The sequence below is a fragment of the Physella acuta genome, unplaced genomic scaffold, assembly GCF_028476545.2.
Source record: "Physella acuta isolate Inbredline_101_S28 unplaced genomic scaffold, ASM2847654v3 ptg001063l, whole genome shotgun sequence".
Classification (NCBI taxonomy): Eukaryota; Metazoa; Mollusca; class Gastropoda; family Physidae; genus Physella; species Physella acuta.
Window position 1 is genome coordinate 83992 of NW_026732580.1, and position 6068 is coordinate 90059.

Genomic DNA, 6068 nt, shown 5'->3' on the forward strand with positions numbered 1-6068 from the left:
CAATTTTTATATCCGTGAGTCTGCAGGGTTCCAGAAGTTAGGTGTGGGAGGGGCGGGGGTCCCAGTTCCAGCCCCCGTGTGATTGTTTCATTAAGAGCCGGGGTATTGATAGCCCCGTAGCGCGGCGGGTGCAGCAAGAAAATTGAAAGATAACGCAATAACTGCGGGAGGATTTGATTGTGTTGTGGGGGCCGTCACCTCCGTCAACAGCCGCCCTGGCCCGCCAGCTCGACCTAACACAATTAGCGCTGATCACGAAACCAACACAGGCAGGAAATAGGGTCGAGGGCTGGCCAGGTATTTGATCGAGTTGACGCGTTTTATGGCCAAAATAAAAATGATATTTTGATGGTAACTGCTGGTGGTAACGCAGAGGTATCAAAGGATTTTGGTAAGAGGCTGAGTTATTGAGGCTGTTGGTTGGAGCACACGAAGCAGAAAAATAACGTATGTCTGACAACCTCAGTCTATGACAACCTCAATGATAATCTCAGTCTATGTGACAACCCCAGTCTATGACAACCTCAGTCTATGACAACCTCAGTCTATGACAACCTCAGTCTATGACAACCTCAGTCTATGTGACAACCTCAGTCTATGACCACCCCCCTCCCACATATGATTGTATGGCCTCACCCTCCCACATATGATTGTATGCCCTCACCCCCCCCCCCACATATGGTTGTATGGCATCTCCCCCTCCTACATATGATAGTATGGCCTCACCCTCCCACATATGATTGTATGGCCTCACCCTCCCACATATGATTGTATGGCCTCACCCTCCCACATATGATTGTATGACCTCACCCTCCCACATATGATTGTATGGCCTCACCCTCCCACATATGATTGTATGGCCTCACCCTCCCACATATGATTGTATGACCTCACCCTCCCACATATGATTGTATGGCCTCACCCTCCCACATATGATTGTAGGTCCTCACCCTCCCACATATGATTGTATGACCTCACCCTCCCACATATGATTGTATGGCCTCACCCTCCCACATATGATTGTAGGACCTCACCCTCCCATATATGATTGTATGACCTCACCCTCCCACATATGATTGTATGGCCTCACCCTCCCACATATGATTGTATGGCCTTACCCTCCTCCCACATATAATTGTATGGCCTCACCCTCCCACATATGATTGTATGACCTCACCCTCCCACATATGATTGTATGGCCTCACCCTCCCACATATGATTGTATGACCTCACCCTCCCACATATGATTGTATGGTCTCACCCTCCCACATATGATTGTATGGCCTCACCCTCCCACATATGATTGTAGGTCCTCACCCTCCCACACATGATTGTATGGCCTCACCCTCCCACATATGATTGTATGGCCTCACCCTCCCACATATGATTGTATGGCCTCACCCTCCCACATATGATTGTATGGCCTCACCCTCCCACATATGATTGTGTGGCTTCACCACCCCCCTCCCACATATGGTTGTATGGCCTCATCCTCCCACATATGATTGTATGGCCTCACCCTCCCACATATGATTGTATGGCCTCACCCTCCCACATATGATTGTATGACCTCACCCTCCCACATATGATTGTATGGCCTCACCCTCCCACATATGATTGTATGGCCTCACCCTCCCACATATGATTGTATGGCCTCACCCTCCCCCATATGATAGTATGACCTCACCCTCCCACATATGATTGTATGGCCTCACCCTCCCACATATGATTGTATGGCCTCACCCTCCCACATATGATTGTATGACCTCACCCTCCCACATATGATTGTATGGCCTCACCCTCCCACATATGATTGTATGACCTCACCCTCCCACATATGATTGTATGGCCTCACCCCCCACCTAGATATAATTGTATGGCCTCACCCTCCCACATATGATAGTATGGCCTCACCCTCCCACATATGATTGTATGGCCTCACCCTCCCACATATGATTGTATGGCCTCACCCCCCTCCCACACATGATTGTATGACCTCACCCTCCCACATATGATTGTATGGCCTCACCCCCCTCCTACAAATGATTGTATGGCCTCACCCCCCTCCCACATATGATTGTATGGCCTCACCCTCCCACATATGATTGTATGCCCTCACCCCCCTCCTACATATGATTGTATGGCCTCACCCTCCCACATATGATAGTATGGCCTCACCCTCCCACATATGATTGTATGGCCTCACCCTCCCACATATGATTGTATGGCCTCACCCTCCCACATATAATTGTATGGCTTCACCACCCCCCTCCCATAAATGATTGTATGCCCTCACCCTCCCACATATGATTGTATGGCCTCACCATCCCACATATGATTGTATGGCCTCACCCTCCTCCCACATATGATCGTATGGCCTTACCCTCCTCCCACATATGATTGTATGGCCTCACCCTCCCACATATGATTGTATGGCCTCACCCTCCCACATATGATTGTATGGCTTCACCACCCCCCTCCCACATATGGTTGTATGGCCTCACCCTCCCACATATGATTGTATAGCCTCACCCTCCCACATATGATTGTACGCCCTCACCCTCCCACATATGATTGTATGGCCTCACCCTCCCACATATGATTGTATGGCCTCACCCTCCCACATATGATTGTATGGCCTCACCCTCCTCCCACATATGATAGTATGGCCTCACCCTCCCACATATGATTGTATGGCCTCACCCTCCCACATATGATTGTATGGCCTCACCCTCCTACATATGATTGTATGGCCTCACCCTCCCACATATGATTGTATGGCCTCACCCTCCTCCCACATATGATAGTATGGCCTCAACCTCCCACATATGATTGTATGGCCTCACCCTCCCACATATGATTGTATGACCTCACCCTCCTACATATGATTGTATGACCTCACCCTCCTACATATGATTGTATGACCTCACCCTCCCACATATGATTGTATGGCCTCACCCTCCCACATATGATTGTATGGCCTCACCCTCCTACATATGATTGTATGACCTCACCCTCCCACATATGATTGTATGACCTCACCCTCCCACATATGATTGTATGGCCTCACCCTCCCACATATGATTGTATGGCCTCACCCTCCTCCCACATATGATTGTATGGCCTCACCCTCCCACATATGATTGTATGGCCTCACCCTCCCACATATGATTGTATGGTCTCACCCCCCTCCTACATATGATTGTATGGCCTCACCCTCCCACATATGATTGTATGGCCTCACCCTCCCACATATGATTGTATGGCCTCACCCTCCCACATATGATTGTATGACCTCACCCTCCCACATATGATTGTATGACCTCACCCTCCTACATATGATTGTATGGCCTCACCCTCCCACATATGATTGTATGGCCTCACCCTCCCACATATGATTGTATGGCCTCACCCTCCCACATATGATTGTATGGCTTCGCCCTCCCACATATGATTGTATGGCCTCACCCTCCCACATATGATTGTATGGCCTCACCCTCCCACATATGATTGTATGACCTCACCCTCCCACATATGATTGTATGGCCTCACCCTCCCACATATGATTGTATGGCCTCACCCTCCCACATATGATTGTATGACCTCACCCTCCCACATATGATTGTATGGCCTCACCCTCCCACATATGATTGTATGGCCTCACCCTCCCACATATGATTGTATGGCCTCACCCTCGAACATATGATTGTATGGCCTCACCTACCCACATATGATTGTATGGCCTCACCCTCCCACATATGATTGTATTGCCTCACCCTCCCACATATGATTGTATGGCCTCACCCTCCCACATATGATTGTATGGCCTCACCCTCCCACATATGATTGTATGGCCTCACCTACCCACATATGATTGTATGGCCTCACCCTCGAACATATGATTGTATGGCCTCACCCTCCTCCCACATATGATTGTATGGCCTCACCCTCCCACATATGATTGTATGGCCTCACCCTCGAACATATGATTGTATGACCTCACCCTCCCACATATGATTGTATGGCCTCACCTACCCACATATGATTGTATGGCCTCACCCTCGAACATATGATTGTATGACCTCACCCTCCCACATATGATTGTATGGCCTCACCTACCCACATATGATTGTATGACCTCACCCTCCCACATATGATTGTATGGCCTCACCTACCCACATATGATTGTATGGCCTCACCTACCCACATATGATTGTATGACCTCACCCTCCCACATATGATTGTATGACCTCACCCTCCCACATATGATTGTATGGCCTCACCTACCCACATATGATTGTATGACCTCACCCTCCCACATATGATTGTATGGCCTCACCTACCCACATATGATTGTATGGCCTCACCCTCCCACATATGATTGTATGGCCTCACCCTCCCACATATGATTGTATGGCCTCACCCTCCCACATATGATTGTATGGCCTCACCCTCCCACATATGATTGTATGGCCTCACCCTCGAACATATGATTGTATGGCCTCACCCTCCCACATATGATTGTATGGCTTCACCACCCCCCTCCCACCATATGATTGTATGGCCTCACCCTCCCACATATGATTGTATGGCTTCACCACCCCCCTCCCACATATGATTGTATGGCCTCACCCTCCTACATATGATTGTATGGTCTCACCCCCCTCCTACATATGATTGTATGGCCTCACCCTCCCACATATGATTGTATGGCCTCACCCTCCCACATATGATTGTATGGCCTCACCCTCCCACATATGATTGTATGACCTCACCCTCCCACATATGATTGTATGACCTCACCCTCCTACATATGATTGTATGGCCTCACCCTCCCACATATGATTGTATGGCCTCACCCTCCCACATATGATTGTATGGCCTCACCCTCCCACATATGATTGTATGGCTTCACCCTCCCACATATGATTGTATGGCCTCACCCTCCCACATATGATTGTATGGCCTCACCCTCCCACATATGATTGTATGACCTCACCCTCCCACATATGATTGTATGGCCTCACCCTCCCACATATGATTGTATGGCCTCACCCTCCCACATATGATTGTATGACCTCACCCTCCCACATATGATTGTATGGCCTCACCCTCCCACATATGATTGTATGGCCTCACCCTCCCACATATGATTGTATGGCCTCACCCTCCCACATATGATTGTATGGCCTCACCCTCCCACATATGATTGTATGGCCTCACCCTCCCACATATGATTGTATGGCCTCACCCTCCCACATATGATTGTATGGCTTCACCACCCCCCTCCCACATATGATTGTATGGCCTCACCCTCCCACATATGATTGTATGGCTTCACCACCCCCCTCCCACATATGATTGTATGGCCTCACCCTCCTACATATGATTGTATAGCCTCACCCTCCTACATATAATTGTATGCCCTCACCTTCCCTCACATGACTGCATGCCTTCACCCCAAATGTGTAATCGTAACTTCCCACAAATGATTATGTCACGGTGTTGAGCAATATCCATCTGTTTTAAAATTTGTTATCAAAGACACAGTTTTGCCAGCAAAATGAAACGACAAACTGAAGTTTGTAACTGCCACTAATTGAATGAATCGATACTAATTGAAGGAATCGATACTAATTGGTAAACACACACGTGGTGGCAACAGATAGCGAATTGTTGACAGAGTGAAGCACCCTTAGACCGTAGCTTGTGTGAAACGTCAATTTTATTTTGTAGTAATCTAAAACACCCATAAATCTTTTACATTTTGTGAAATACCCTCTCATCTTGTGCAAATATCTCAAAAAAAAACAAGATCTTGTCGGTCAATAAAGCAGATGTAGTAGAGTTTATGTATTTACCAGCTGAATCTCCACACGCTTTACTTTCCCTAAATCCCACCAGGTACACATGAGAGCTGGGTGAACACTGGGTCTCCGTACACGGCGGTATTGAAGAAAGTTAATGACGTTTTCATCTGCTAATGTGATCAGGTTTGTGGGGGTTTGATCTTCACATCACAGCAAAGCAGTGGGCGTCTGTGGTAGAATTAAGTCGTCTATAAAGAG